The sequence below is a fragment of the Arachis ipaensis genome, chromosome B7 (genome assembly GCF_059453495.1).
Source record: "Arachis ipaensis isolate K30076 ecotype BB chromosome B7, ASM5945349v1, whole genome shotgun sequence".
In the NCBI taxonomy this organism is placed as follows: domain Eukaryota; kingdom Viridiplantae; phylum Streptophyta; class Magnoliopsida; order Fabales; family Fabaceae; genus Arachis; species Arachis ipaensis.
This window is the reverse complement of record NC_142442.1, coordinates 32090878-32107975: the sequence shown is the minus strand read 5'-3', so window position 1 is coordinate 32107975 and position 17098 is coordinate 32090878. Positions and strand designations below refer to the sequence as shown.

Below are 17098 nucleotides of genomic sequence, written 5' to 3'. Positions count from 1 at the left end.
AAGGTGCAGCCTAGTCTGAGCTTCCTTGAGAAGTTTAAAACTCCAGTAAAGGAAATATCAGAGGAACTTAAAGATGACACCAGTAATGAGTGGAAAACCATATTCAAGCTAGATCATGAATATCAACTGGAGGAAACTAGAATGCACTTTGCATCTTTAAAAGAAGAATTATATATAGAAAATTTAGTAATCCTAGATTAACATTAATAATTTTCTTATGAGTTATTGTGCCATATATGTACTAAGTTTGGATTTTTTGTTTTTGTAGGTGGTCTCTGCAATGTGTCTAATTCTAAACAGGAGGAAATGAAAAAGATTTAAAGAACTCGTATACTGTGTCCTACCTAATATTGTGGTAAGCTCTACTACCATTGAACTTTTGGTGCATTTTGAAAATATATTATGTACTAAACTAGTTCTTTTGGTGTTGTTCAAATATTGCAGAATAACATGTTGGCCAAACATAAGGAGGTCTACATTGATCCAGAAACTAACAAGCCCTTTCACATTGATGAATATAAAGAATACATGCTGTTTTTGGACAAGAAAAAGCTTGCATCCCATCCATTTGTAAGTTTTCATTTCTAAAGCTTCTTAAATAATTCTTTCATTAGGTGTCATTTCTGGGCTAAAATATTGTTCTCTCTGGCCAAACTTCAGATATTTTCCCTAGTTTTCTATGTGAATTATTAGTGGCTTTGGATTGCAGATGTTCAAAAGCAAAAGTTTCATGTCCTTGACCCATATCATAAAACATCTCCTTTTGATGTTAGAACACAAATTAATAAATTTGTTGTAAGTTATTTATGTGATACATATTTGTTGTATAAATTCTCACATTATATAATCTTCGGTTTGAAATAAGGTGCACTGGTACTTGTTTGTGTGACGCTATCATTTATTCATTTCATTTTGAAATATAGAGCTTCTTATATTTGTTTTTTTTAAGGCTTGATGATTTCACAAACGAAAATGTTTGCTAGAGCAAAACCTTTTACAGACAAAGATGAGGGCATCGAAGCACTATACATTAACATCAGTGGGCAACAAACTTAATAATGACTTACCAGAATCAGATGATTCATCCTCTTCAATATCTTCTTAGCTAGAGTCACCAGTATCAATAACCTTTTCAGCCCCTCTAGATGAAGCTGGTCTGTGCTTTTCTCTAAAATCAATTTTCCTTGGCCCTCTACTGTTGAAGTCATCACTGTTACTATCACTGATATCTCCCAAGACTTTAGTGGGTTTATACAGACTATCTTCAGCACTCTCATATAAGTTATGAGAGTCACTATCATCCTGTATTGGGGCTGGCTTAACAACTCGACTAGAACTTGTGTATTGCAGATGTTCCTTGTTCTTATTCTGAGCATGTGATTTTTTTGAAGGTTGATAGCCACTTCTTGGTTTAATAGTAGCTTTCAAGGGATCAATGCAAGGTTTTATAGGTTGGGAGAAACTTTTTGGTTGGAACTTGGGTTGGAAATTGGGCTTTTGTATGGGCTGAGAACTGTATTTTTTGGTGGGTTGAGAATTGGGCTTATTAATAGGCTTCTGTGTAGGCTGGGAGGACCTTGTATTGGGCTGCACATACTCCTTTTTTTAGGATGAGGATTGGGTCCAGAAGAAGTAGGAGTGGCTTTGGCATTATTTTTTGAAGTGGAGTGGAGAGGGTTAGTCTTGGATGGGTGTGAGTAGCTCTTTGTGGGATGAGATGTAATTTTGGTAGCTTGCATTTCAGGTTGTGTGGTGGGCAGCTGCAAGAAGGAGGCATTATTTGGCAGAATTACTTCATCATCCTCACTCATGCATTCCACCACGTGTGGCTCTGAAACTCCATGTTCAAAGAATATATTCATGATGTTGTGATTCCTTCTACAAGTCTTCCAAATTTTTAGCAGATCTTTATCAGTCTCCAACTTTCTCAACCTACTCTCAAGCGAGAGCCAAGGAACTTTCCACCAACATATGTCCCTCCCAGTATATCCCAGTTCTTTATAGTATCCTTTAACAAAAAACACATCAAGAGTATCCCCATCAAGACTTCTGTATTATCTGGTTTGTAGATTCTACTTCCTTTCTTATCATTTTTAAAATTTTCACTATGATGAAATATGAATGTCATCGGAGGACCCTCAATTTACGTAATAGCAAACAACAATATTAAGAAAAAAAAGTTAATGTAGCAAGCCATCTAAGCTTATCAATGCCTCCAAATCCTATCGAAAATTAACACAGAACATGCATCACAATAACTCATCACCAACACAAGAACTAAACCAGTAACCATTACTTCATTGACACGAAAAACATGGAGTGTTTTTCGAAATCACAAAAACAGAGTCTTGGCACTCTTACCCATATAACCAATCATAAACCAAACACTAGGATGAAATTCTAAACCCTATTATATTCACTAACAGATTCTTCACCATGACTCAATCACATAATGGGGAAACTAAGGGTTCACATAGTGTTACCAATTTTTTTTGTGCAAAAAAACAAAAATTTTACCTCTCACATAGAACGCCCAAATAACACTGTGTCGTTGTTTTCAAGATTTCCACCAAGCTCTAGAACTGACGCACGAACAATGCTCTATCTAATGGTTGCGAACGACGTTAAGGTCTTCTTTGTCTTTGTGATGGTAGTTCATGGGTCAGAGAAACAGAAAGTCACGGTGAGAGTGAAGAAGAACAAATGAGAACTTCTTCAGGAGACAAGGAGTTACACTCTCTACATTTAAAACGGTGGCGTTTGACAACTTACACACTCTTAAAGGGCAAAACGACGTTGTTTGGTAGGGTGTGCTGCCACTTCACGTTCCAGGTCAGCAAATCGTTAACAGCAACGTGAAGAGATTAATGAAAAGACGAACGTGATTTAAAAAAAATCATCCAAGGACTAATTTGATTAAAAAAATCATTCAAGGACAAAAATGGAGAACGCGTGATCTTTCAGGGACGAATTTGAGTATTAACCCAATTTTAGATTGTCTTTGATTCTCATCCCATTTTTTCAGCTGCTTCTAGGGTCTTAAAGCTTTCTGGGAGGTCCCAGAATTGAACCCAGATTGGAAAACCTTCAATCTTTCTTTCCTCTAATTGATCCTCTTCCGTCCACCTCCACACATGCAGCACATAGTCTTTGAAAAGTCAAGGAGTGACTTTTTCAATTCTTATCACATCCAACTCTTTGTCAAAGAAGAATTAGAAGTGGTTTTTCTCCATTCTACAATTCTCAATCCCTTTGGCCTGCCCCAAATAGCCCTTAAAGCATTTTCCTTCATACCAACAGAGAAAGCTTTTTCTACAAACAGTTTACCAATCAGACTATTTGTATAAGTGTTAATCCCTCTCCATACATCCTCCTCATTTAACATTACCACCGTCTTTGCCTCTCCATCACTATTTTCTTGATTGTCACGGTCAGGATCTTTTCTCCTCTCCATGGAGGTCCACTTTGAATCAAAGAATGATTAATGATGTGTTAATCAAGGTGTGTTTAGGAAGGCACGTCATGCAGTTGCACTAAAAATCCTAGTGGGTCAATAATTTTATTAATACACTAGTATTATTAATGTAAATTTGGAATTTAAGCACAAATATATATATTTATAATTATGATAGTAATAAAAATATTTGATTCCATTATATACTAATGTAAAAGTCTTACAAAACATAAGTATTCAACTTAATGATACTGTAAAAGTATTCTTTTTATTACTATTGTACTTTATATAGCAACTGACTTTAAATCTGAATACTAAGAATATCAGTTTTTCCACAATTATTCAAAAGGAGTACAAAAAATTATTATATCGTTATGACCATTAGTAGGCATAGGAGAACTTGTTTGGTGTTTTTGAGCATATTCACAATTAATAAAAAGAATATCAGTAATTTTAAATAAAAATAATAAAAAAATATTTTACAAGTGGTAAATAAATTTCGTATTTAAAAAGTGCATTTGGTCATAATTTTTACAGAAAATTTAGATAATTATTTAAGTAGCGATTAAAAAAAAAGAGCGAAATTCGTTCAATTTTTAAAAATATTTTAGGCCATTTGCAAAAACATAAAGCCACAAAAATTCATTAGATATAAAATCAACAAATTTAAAGATAAAAATGTTCATTTTTCAATTAATGCCTACAAAAAATTGTATTAAAATTCGATCTCTTAAACCTTCATTTAGTGTATGTATTATATATGCTATTTTCGTTACATTTTTAAATTTTCAAGGCTTATCTATCTTACATATCTATGAAAATTATTTTTATTAGTTATATAAATTTTTAAGTATCATTTTGGTAGTTTATTCTGTATCAAAGAATTTGAAGTTGCAATTTCTAGTACGGTTTCATTATACATTTAAATATTTTTGTCAATCAAGTTCAACCAAGATGACCCAATCTAACAAAAAAAATGACTCACATAACGCGTGCATAAATCACACACTACTTTTTTGTGTTCTTTTTTCTTCTTCACATATTTCCTTCTCATTGACATTCTTTTATTGCTGTTGTTGTTGCTGCATTTTTTTATTTGTTCTCCTCTTCTTCCTGGTGGTTATTGAAGTATTTTTTATTTCTTCTTCTTGTTTGTTTGATTTTTTTCTTATTTTTATTCTTGTTAAGATGGTGAAACAAGAAGAATTATGATGAGAATGTGAATTAAGAAAGAAAAGTTGAAGAAAAAAAGAAGATAATGATGATGATAATCCAGAAGAAGAGGATGATGAAAAGTTTGAATTGTGCATAATTTATCAAAAAAATAACATCAAAACTTTTTAACCATCACACAAGAATTTTCTTAATTTTGACACCAAAAATTTTTAACTGTGACACATATTCTTGTTAAGAGGGTAAAACAAGATTTATGGGAATTTGAAAGAAGATTACCAGGAGAGTTTTGAATTATGCAGAATTTATTAAAAAATAGCACCAAAAATTTTTATTTGTGACACATGAAGTTTCTTAATTTTGAAACCGAAATTTTTTAACCGTGACACAGGAATTTGTTAACCGTATTATTTTCTACTAAATGATATACTTTTCTTATCATTGAACTAGTTGAATGGTATTAAACTAATATATAAAAGGTCTAGCCATTCTAGTGTCATTTGCAACAAATTGTTGTATTTTTTAGTTCCCAAACACATTTGAATGTACTTTATTAGTTGAGTGAGTTAAGATTTTGGACTTGTGTTTTTTTAAAGATTTCTTTTGTCATTTACTAAAAATTGTTGTCATTTCTAACTAAATGATACGTTTTTGTTATCACTGAATTGATTGTATGGTATTGAACTAATATATAAGAGATTTAGCTATTTATCTATCATTTATAATGATTTGATGTGTTTTTTGAATCTAAAATATATTTAAATATATTTTATTGGTTGAGCTTGTAATTCTTTGAAAAGTTCTTGTGTTATTCACCAAAAATTTCGGTGTCATTCATCAAAAGTTCTTGTGTCGATCATTAAAAATTTATGTATTATTTACAACTAAATCTTGTGATTTTGTTATCGTTAAACTAATTATGTAACGTTTAACTAAGAAGAAGCAGAAGAAGAAGATGATGATAATGATGGTGGTGGTAGTGATGATGATAATGATAATAAAGGAGGAGACAGAATAAAAAAAAGAAAGAGAAGAAATTAAATGAAAAAAGGAGGAGGACGAGGTGGTGATGATAACAACGACAATAACAAAACAGGAAGAGAAGTAAAACAAAGGAGGAGAAGAAGAAAAAGAAGAAGAAGAAGAAAAAAAAAGTACGTACAAGAAAAAAGAAGAAAAAGTGCGACACAGTACCTTAGTTGAGTTTGATTAAAAAATCATTTGGTTGTCTAACTTTTGTGTTTTTAGTAATGGTAAATAAGAACGTCGCATCGAATATGTACCTAACTTATGCCTATACACGGAAGATGAGGGATCCGTTTAAACATGATGTTCGGTGTAAATCTTTACTTATGTTGTTGAACAACATCATATGCTCAAATGATTTGTTACAATTCGACCATTAAATTCTAAGTTTCCAACATCTCACTCTATAGCTTAATTTAACTGTTGATACAAAATTCGACATGGCAATATTTCCACTATGAAGTAACATGATGAAGGTACTATGAGATTAGGACAGTCGAAAAGGCGATAAGAGAATAATGGTAGCAGAGTCAAATATGTGACAGTGACGTCAAACTAATAAAAGGTGCAATAACACGCAGAAAACAAATGAGTGCACACTGAATAAGATTGGTTTGCACAATTATTATTTGATTCTTAAGGTGAGATAAGAACGTGGGTAGTTAACCCTGGAGAGTAAAGAACCAATAACGTGGGTAGAAAATCAATAATTATGCAGCACAGTACAGATTCTTTCTCTATAGATGGAGGAATAGAAGAAGGTCAGAGGGACTTTAATTCAACATTTCAAATTATACTAAATCTATGCAAGAAAGTTTTCCAAGTCACACTGACGTCAAGAAAAATCATGGAGTGTAAGTGCATGAAAGTATTTGAAGTCAATTTATTTTGTTTCTTTCTTTTCAGCTTTCTTCTTTGTTCTTCATTTGTTCTTTCATTTCCAAATTTGGAGTATTTCTTCATTATGTTTTCTTTTGCAAATTTCAGTTTGTAATGTTATTTAATTTTCAATGTCTTTATTCATGTTAATCATTTGGTTATAGCTCTATTATTAATATATGAATTCCAATATTTTTATACTATATACAAGGCTCATTTCAACCTCTCTTCTTAGAGGAGTCATATCTGCTTTCCAAATTGAGATTATTGATACAAAGCTTGATCGAAACTCCTGTTGAAATCAAGCAAAATAAATTGGCACGTCCGGTGGAATCCTAGTATGATTTAGTGTCCAATTTTGCATGCAATTACGTAGTGAAAAGCTAATAAATATGTCAGATATTGCTTCCACTTCGACTGATATGTCGAATAATGACGATGGACAGACTGGAAAAAGTAGCACGAGAAGACCGAAAACTGAATCGACTCCCGCAGTGGTTAGTGTTGGTCAAAGAATAACTCCTATAATTGTTACAGAGGGAATTCCTTCCACCACACCAGCAACATGGCCCCCTTATGAGCTGCCTCCTAATTATTCCCCATCTTATGAAAACCAAAATATTGAATGTTTATGAGGAGTTACAACAATAAGATATAAGCTTTTATACAATCCCTTGCCTCCTCCAAGGTATCCTCAAATGGGTATGCAAAGAGGCTATAACCTTAGTGGATTTAATTACAATTCTTATATCTATTTGATGAGTACCCATGACAATGCCAAGTGTCTTTCCGACACAGGACATAGGGTCAGCCCAGCCAAACGGGTCGATTATGGGTAGTAGGGGGATCTATTTTTCCAAAAATATCGAGGCGAATTCTTGTTGGGACAGTGCCTCCAAAAATAGTCAAATTTTTTGCTGTATAACAGATTGAAGATAACCACCACGACTTAGTCAATATGCTTACTCAGCAGATGCCTACAGTTTTAAACCCCATGATAGAAAATAACAATGCTAGAATAGAGTAAGTGACTAGTCAAGTCGATGACATTACAGGAGCAACTAATCGATCATTTAACCCTATAATATCCACATTAGGTAGAACACGTGCAAATAATCCTCTTTGGTACACAGGGAAGATGATTCAAATAGGGTATTAAATGATGTTAGAGCAAATAATACTGCTCAAGCCTATGGTCAAAACAAAACCCAGCTGTCGAGCGAGTTTTGAATAGAGCAGGGTTTAACATAGCTGTAACAAATAAGCCTTATTTTATATCCCCATTTTTCGACTATGTAATATAGGCTAAACTCCCTAGGGCATCAAGGCCCCGAAATCCCTCACCAAGTTTTCAGGAGAAAGTGGTGAGTCGATTGTCGAGCATGTGCCTCGGTATATGTTTGACATAGGAGAATTAACAAATAATGAATACTTGAAAATGAGTTACTTTTCTTCTTCTCTTACGAAAAATGCTTTTACATGGTTTTCTAATTTGCAGCCTAATTCGATTCACAATTGGGTACAATTAGAAAGAAGTTTACATGATCAATTCTCTATAGGATAACTAAAGGTAACCTTATCAGATTTGTTTACAATTAGCAGAGAGAAGGAAAAGCCAATTGATTATTATCTCATACAATTCAAGAATATGAGAAACATATGTTTCACTCCTATTCCTAAACTAAAGGTTGTCCAAATGGCTTTCAATGGCCTTGACTTTAGTATTTTTAAGAAGCTAGTGAACCGGCAGTTTGTCGACTTAGCTCAGTTGGTTGGCAAGGCTCAATAGATTGAAACACTCAATAAAGAAAAAGGAGCATGAGTCAAATAAAAAGAAAACTTTCTTTAACAAAAAGTAGCTTTTGTCGAATGCATGGCTGAAAAAAGAGTCGAATAATGAAACTACTTTTGTAATAATGTCAAAAGATTGTCTACCTTATGTGTGTCGATCTCTTAACCCAGCTAAAGAAAAAGCTCCCTTATCAAGGGGGAGAGCATATTCCTTTTATTTGACAAAATTTGAACAAATCTTCGACATGCTTTTAAATGATAAGAAACTTGTTCTCCCTGAAAGGAATAAAAATCTTTTTGTATTTGAAATTAGAAATAATTTGGTAAAATTCATCAAGCTTCTGGATATTATACTAATAATTGCATACATTTCAGGGACTTAATTTAGAAGGCTATTGAATATGGTTGACTAAAATTTGCAGAAAAGCCTGAAGTAAAGGTAGATTTTGATATTCCAAGTCACCTCGAACTTTGCTGAAGCTAAGGAATTGGCTTTTTGAGTTAATATGGCAATTGTCAAACCAGTTACCTAGGATGACCAATTCAAACTGGATATGTTTAAATCTGAGAGACTTATTTATTTAAAGGTAAGGGAAGATTTGTTGGATTTTTTGCTAAAGTAAAGAGAGGAGGAAGGCAACGTTGTTGTTTATCCTTAATGTAATGCTTTGTTCAACGCCTCAACTTCTAGGACATTTGAGTCTTACAAGAAAAGAAAAGAATATGTTTACCAAGAGGAATTAAGGCAGGCTCGACTGAAGCAAGTTGGTAAAGGTAAGAGCAGGAACCAATAAACACTCCTATCAAACAACAAATGTGTACTATGACGATGGTCGACAAAAAGGCTCAAGGGGTATCGACCAAAAATAAGATTCCAACTGCTAATGTTTCCAATAACAAGTGGGTTGACGTGGCGCAAAATTGCCGATTAAAATTTATAGAGAAAACAGCGTTGCAAGTATAGTTCTTAACCGACGAAAACTCCGCTTATCAATTTAGAAATGGTTGTCATAATTTTAGAATAAAAAAATACTGGGAGTAGAAATCCCAGGTCATCTCCTAACGAGTTGACAAAAGAGTGCTATTTTATTAGTCAGAAGTTTTCTGAGAAATTTTAAGAGTTGGAGAACAGAAAAGTAAATAATTGTAAATTAAAGCAATGAAAATTAACGAGAGAATTTATATAATTAAAATAAAAGCTTTGACCGGGAGAGGATTAATCGGAAGTTCTATCCTTTTTGGATTTTTCCAAGTGTAATAGTGAAAGGTTATTGTTCTACTTAGTTATCCTTTACTGAATAAAGGAAAGTCAAGTAACTAACTAACCAATTCTGAATCCCAAGTCCTAACCCTCTCTTAAGGAAGGATTAGGGTCAGAGACTAGAGAGCTAGCCAACAACTTCCAATAAAAATTAACACTTGAGTATTCCAACTCAAGGGTTTCCTCTTAATCAAATCCCAAGTCAAGTTGGGAGTCTACTCCATTGACATGAATACACCGTTCACAGACATATAAAGGGAATAAGAAGAAGACATGATAAAATAAATAATAACTGAAAATTAATTAAAGGTAAAAATAGTTCTTTGCATTAATAAATCCAAAATCATAAACATACCTATCTGAACAGGGTTAATGGAAATTAAAAGAGTAAAGGAATAAGGAAACAAACTAGAATAATGAAAACTTCGACGGAGGTAGTAACTCTTCTCAATATCCAAATCAAAAGCATAAAACTCAAACTATGAATGTGAAGGAAACCTAGAGGAAGTAGTCTTTTCTCTCTAAGATTCAAACTAAAAACTCAAAACTATGCGAATCAGAATGTGTGAATGTGTGTTGAGTCTCTGCTTGTCCCCTGGCTCTAGTCTGTGTTTCTGGGCCGAAAACTGGGAACCAAACTCAGCCCAAAATCGCTTCCAGCATTTTCTGAGATTTCTGCACGTGGCGCATGTCACGCGTACGCTTCTGGTATGTGCACGGGTCGCCGTGCAAACTCCAATTCACGTGCACGCGTCAGGTGCGCGCACGCGTCATTCCTCGCTTGTTATCTCCTTTATTTCTTGTGATCCTTCCATTTTTGCAAGCTTCCTCTCCATCCTCTAAGCCATTCCTGCCCTGTAAACCTGAAAACACTTAACGCACAAATCACGGCATCGAATGGTATAAAGGGGAATTACAAATACACAATTTAAAGGCTTAGGAAGTAAGTTTTCAACCATAGAACAAACTTGGGAAGGAATTGTAAAATCATGCAAATAGTATGAATAAGTGTTCAAAGACTTGATAAAAAACTACTCAATTGAGCATAAGATAAACCATAAAATAGTGGTTTATCAATTTTCCCACACTTAAACATTAGCATGTCCTCATGCTAAGCTCAAGGAGAGCAAAGGAATAAATAGGGGAAAGTAAGACTCATGAGATGCAACCTATATATGAATGCAACTATATGCTAAGATGTTTCTGCCTACTTGGTTAAAAATAAACAAGTTCTCCAAGACAAACATAAATTAGATTCCACTAATTCAAATCATACAGTAAAGACAAGTAAACCTGTAAGAAGATAGCTCATGAAAGCAGGGAACATAGAATCAAGTATTGAACCCTCACTGGTAGTGTATATGCACTCTAATCTCTCAAGTGTCTAGGGTTAATCATTCTACTCTTCTCTAGTCATGCTTTCTAAAACTTTGTTCTTCATCTAACCAATCAACAAATATTTAATGCACCAATGCAAACATCATGAGGTCTTTTCAAGGTTGTAATGGGGCTAAGGTAAGGGTGAGGATATATGTATGGACAAGTGAGCTATAAATTGAATCTTTGACTAACCTAAGTTCTCACCTAACACACACACACACTCTATGTACTTCTAAAATCATGCCTAGCTACCCAAAATTCCCACTTTTGCATCACATACTCATGTATCAAATTTTTATTTAATTTTACCACATATGCATTGATCTTTTATTAAACTTAACATTGGGGTAATTTTGTCCCCTATTTATTTATTTATTTAATTATGCTGTAAAATTGAATTTTTTTTTAATATGAAAGCAAACATAACATATCAATGCACATGGGTTTTTAATTTTTCTGATCTCACATGAGTGTACACCCAAATTCCCAATACTTTTGTCAATAAAACACAGCACCATTTCTTCAACCCAAGTTCCCACAGTTTCCCATACTTAATTGACACACAATCTCTATCTTAAGCTAACCAAAGATTCAATTGGGGTAATTAATTATTTTTCCGCTTAAGGCTGGTGATGTGGTAAAATATAGAACAAGGGGATTAAAAGGCTCAAGGTGGCAAACAAAGATAATTGAAAAGGTAGGCTATTTGGGATAAGTGAGCTAATAACAAATGATGGCCTCAATTATATGCATGCATGTAAATACACTAAACAATGAACATATAGAATGGAACAAAGCAAAGATTACAATCATAGATAAGAAAACACACACAAGAATAAAAATCATGGTTAAATAATATAACCATGCAATTAAGCTCAAAATCTCACAGGTTGTGTGTTCTTAGCTATAATTCATGTTCCAAATTACAATCCTCAAACAAGTTTAATACAAATTTTAATTTAAATTAGTGAAATACTATAAAAAAAAGGTCTTTGAAAAAGAAACTCATTACTTTAACCAAGCAAAACATACATGCAAACAATTATTATCATGCAATCTATGCTATCTAACAAAAGAAAAACTAACATGTTGGTGTTAAGAGAGAGAAGTTACCTCCGGAAGTCAAGGGCTGACCTCCCCACACTTAAGGCTTGGCACGGTCCTCCGTGCCATCAGTAAGGAGCAAGGTAGGGCTGGAAGCATCGCCTCCACTGTCTGGTTTGCCTTGGCTTTCTGTGCTACTATATGAAGGGGAGTCAGGGGCGTCCTTCTGCTCTGGAGGTGGTTGAGTACCAACTATGAGTTCCTTCAGATAGTTGTATCGGCGCTTGTTACGGTACTCCATTTGCTCCATCTGTCGGTCTTGCCGGTCGAACCTCTCAAGGATTTGAAGTAACATCTGATGGGTGGATGATGCTTGTGGTGCAGAAGAAGGAGGAGTATCTAAAGATGGGCCTGCAGGCCAGCTTGCAGAGAGAACTGGCCGGCCCTAGGGATCAGGACCTTCGTGTCTCGTGCCCGATAGGACACACCTGTTGCAGAGACTAAATCTGAAACCAAGGCGAGGAAAGTCAGGTTACTTGATGCGTGAGCATCTTGTCTATCTTTTCCTAGTGAATTTGCATCTAAATTATTGAATTTAATTAAGAATTAATTATATTTTAGCCACTATGGATGCTATTTTGAGTTTTGTGCAATTTTAATTATTTTAGGTAGCATTCGGATGGATTTGATGAAGTTTCTACAGAGAAAGAGAAGAAGCCAAGAAGATGACCAGCGAATACCGACGCGGACGCATGGCTCACGCGACTGCGCGGAATGAAGAAAATCGCAATGACGCGATCGCGTGCCTGACGCGAACGCGTGGACTGGAATCTGCACAAATGACGCGAACGCGTGGACGACGCGGACGCGTCACATGCACCACGTGCAGAAAATGCAGAAAAACGATGGGGGCGATTTCTGGGCTGTTTTAACTCAATTTTTAGCCCCGAAAACACAGATTAGAAGCTGCAGAATGGATAGAACAAGTGGTCCCCACCCATCAACTGAAGATCTGTTAATTAATTCAAATTTAAATTCAAATCTTAAATTAGGAAAAGATATTATTTTAAGTTTAGTTTTAAATATTAGATTTTAAATTTATTAGGATTAGTTATAAAAAGGGATCTGATGCCATCAGATTGGAACTCGGTACATTTTTACCTGAATCCTTATTTTCTCTTTTCCATGAGCAACTAAACCTCCACTGTTAAGGTTAGGAGCTCTGTCTATTTCTATGGATTAATTTTATTGCTTTTACTATTTTAATTTATGTATGGATTTATAATTTAAGAATTGTTTTCGCTCTTTATTTTATGAATTTGGGTGGAACGGAAGTATGACCCTCTTTCTATTTGAGTTCTTGTAAAACTTGGAAAAGCTCTTTACCTGAACAACAGCTTGAAAACTATTTCTCCTAAATTTTAATTATCTGAATTTAATAGGATACGTGACATATAATCCTTTTACCTCTTGGATAATTAGAGTTTTTGTGGCATATAAACTAGAAATTGATTATCACCCTCTAATTGGAATTAATTGACCAAGGAATTGGCTGTTGATGAATTTTAGAGGAGACTAGGAAGGTCTAAGGAATTAGGGTCTAGTCACATATAGTTTGCCATAAATTAAATCTTACATGATTAAAATAGTTAGTAAAAAAAATTAATCAGGGAAAATAGATAACTCTAAAACCTTAACTATTTTCTTCATATTTTATTCCCAATTTATTTATCTGCCTGTCTTTAATATTTTTAATATTGTTTAATGTCTTTTGAACTCCCAAACATTATTTTCTGTTTGTCTAACTAATCCTATCAAACGCTATTGTTGCTTAATCCATCAATCCTCGTGGGATCGACCCTTACTCACGTAAGGTATTACTTGGTACGACCCGGTGCACTTGCCGGTAAGTCTGTGGTTAGAAAATCCGCACCAAATTTTTGGCGCCGTTGCCGAGAATTGACTGTGATTAACAACTATTAGTTATTTGATTGCTTAGATTAGGCGTTTTAATTTTAATTAGTTCTATTTTATTATTATTAATTTTTATTTTTTTTTATTTATTTTATTTCCCGTACAGTTTCGTTCGTTTCTCCCCCCTCCTGTTTCCTTTACGTCCTTTTGCTTTGATCTTTCTTTCTTTCTTTTTTTTAGTTCGTTTTTATTTTTTTATATTTTATTATTTCATTTTTATTTTAATTTCCTTCTATTTTTACTTTCTTTTATTTTTGTTTTTGTTTACTTCCATTATTTTATTTTCTCTTTCTATATTTTATTAGTTTTGTTTTTATCTTTAAATTTAATAAAAAATAAATAAATAAAAAAATTAAATAAATAAATAAATATTTTAGTATTAATATTTTTTCTTTAATTTCTGAAATTAAGTTTGGTGTTACCCAATTGCTTTTATTTTAATTTTTCTGTTTATTTTTTTTAAATTTTTGAATTTTTTTTATCTATTTAGTATTTTTATTTTATTTTACACAGGTTACCTCACAGGGACTTCTTTGCACTCTGACGTAGAGAGTCCCATTTTTTCTCGTTTTCTACTTGCGTATGCGCAGGAATAGAGACAAAGAACATCTCTTAGACTTTGATCCTGAACCTGAAAGAACTTTCAGGCAACGTTTACAACAAGAAAGACTTTGCAAGGCTGCAGAATCCACTATGGCAAATAATAATGCTAATGCCAATGTGGTAAATCCGAATGGGGATGATCAACAGAGGAGAGTGCTTGGCTCTTATTCTGCCCCTACTGCGGATCTTTATGGAAAAAGTATTGTGGTGCCTCCTATAACTGCAAACAACTTTGAGTTGAAGCCATAACTGGTCACCCTGGTGCAGCAAAACTGCCAGTATCATGGACTTTCTCATGAGGATCCAAATCAGTTCATATCTGATTTTCTGTAGATATGTGATACTGTGAAGACAAATGGAGTGAATCCAGAGGTGTACAGACTCATGCTTTTCCCGTTTGCTCTGAGGGATAAAGCAAAGCTATGGCTAGATTCCCAACCAAAGGAGAGTCTGAATACTTGGGAAAAGGTCGTTACTGAATTTCTCACTAAATTTTTCCCACCAAAGAAGCTGACTAAGCTTAGGTTGTAGGTTCAGACTTTCAGACAGAAGGAGGGTGAAACTCTTTATGAAGCTTGGGAGAGATACAAGCTACTGACTAGGCAATGCCCTCCTGACATGTTCTCCAAGTGGACCCAACTGGATATCTTTTATGAAGGCTTAGGAGAGATGTCAAAGATGAGCTTAGATACCTCTGCAGGTGGTTCATTGCACAAGAAGAAGACACCAGAGGAGACTATTGAGCTGATTGAATTAGTTGCAAGCAACCAATATCTCTACTCATCTAACAGGAATCCTGTGAACTCTGAAACCTCTCAAAAGAGAGGTGTGTTGGAAGTAGAAGCTGTTAATGCTCTTCTTGCTCAGAATAAGCTGATGTCTCAGCAAATAAATCTACTTACTCAACAGATGGGTGGCATGCAAGTCTCAGCTATCAACACCCAAAATCCACCACAAGAAGTCTCCTATGACATGGCATGTAACTTTATACAAAATGATAATTATGATTATGCTCAACCTTCTTCTGAACAGGTGAATTACATGGGGAGTGGTCCTAGAAATCCCAACAATGATCCATATTCTAAGACATACAACCAGGGATAGAGGAATCACCCAAATTTTGGATGGAGGGACCAACCTCAGAGACCTCAGAACGTCAACAATAGTTCTTAGGGCGGTTTCCAGCAGAACAATGATTTGGAAGCAATATTGACAGGTTTTAGATAGAAAACCAGAGCATCCATCAAGAACTTGGAAATTCAAATGGGTTAATTAGCCACAAAGGTCAATAAAATTGATCAGAGGACCACTAATAGCCTTCCTGGTAACACAATTCCAAATTCAAGAGAGGAATGCAAGGCTATCACCATAATAAGTGAACAAGTGGCAAGTGCGTAAGCACAATTTATGCAGGAAACTAAGGCCTCCATTAGAAACATAGAGGTGCTAGTGGGCCAACTGAGCAAGCAAATACTTGAGAGGTCTGCAAGTACAGTTCAAGGTGATACAGTGGTGAACTCAGGAGAAGATTGCAAGGGTATTCAATTAAGAAGTGGTAAAGTAGCTGGCTCTGAGACCAAGGCCAATAAAGAGCTAGTTGAAAAGGAAGCTCCAGAGGAGAAGAAGGAAGAAGTAGAACACGCCCCTCCAAAGCGTGCGGACAACCCATTCCCAGACTCTCTTGACACTTATCCTACTTTGCCAAAGGCTCCTGAATACAAGCCTAAAATGCCATATCCTCAGAGACTTCAAAAGGAGACCAAGGACAAACAGTTCTCAAAGTTCTTGGATATCTTTAGAAAGTTACAAATCAATATTCCTTTTGCTGAGGTTTTGGAGCAAATGCCTATCTATGTCAAGTTCATGAAGGAGCTGTTGTCAAAGAAAAAGCATTTAAAGGGAGATGAAACAGTAGTCCTGACTAAGGAATGTAGTGCTGTAATTCAGAATAACTTGCCAAGAAAGATGCCAAATCCAGGGAGCTTTCAAATTCCATGCACTATTGGGAGCACAACCTTTGAGAAAGCTTTATGTGATCTGGGAGCAAGCATCAATTTAATACCCTTGTCTGTGATGAAGAAGCTGCAGATCCAAGAGGCACAACCCACAAAGATAGCATTACAGATGGCGGACAAATCTATGAAGCCGGCATACGGATTATTGGAGAATATCTTGGTCAAAGTGGGTAAGTTCTTCCTCCCAGCAGATTTTGTGATTCTTGATACAGGGGAGGATGATAATGCCTCTATAATTCTAGGAAGACCATTCCTAGCCACTGGAAGAGCTCTGATTGATGTAGAAGTGGGTGAATTAGTGCTTAGAGTGCATAATGAGCAACTGGTCTTTCATGTCTTCAAAGATGTACATTCAACAGGTGAAGAAGAGAGGTGCATGCAGGCTGAGCTTATTGATCCAAACCTTCAAGAACCCCCTGATGATGCACAGCAGAATTTGCAACTCAAACCTCCTGTGGTGACAACCGATAAAATTTTGCCTGACATCAAACCTAAGTT

General features: G+C 34.9%; 1 non-coding gene across 1 annotated transcript; it reads right to left on the bottom strand.

Moving 5' to 3' along the window:
- Window positions 1-15102: 15102 nt before the first annotated feature.
- LOC148550763 (small nucleolar RNA R71) lies at window positions 15103-15208 on the bottom strand. The gene has a single exon (XR_015893323.1). It is a non-coding gene; the product is annotated as a small nucleolar RNA R71 (small nucleolar RNA).
- Window positions 15209-17098: the final 1890 nt, after the last annotated feature.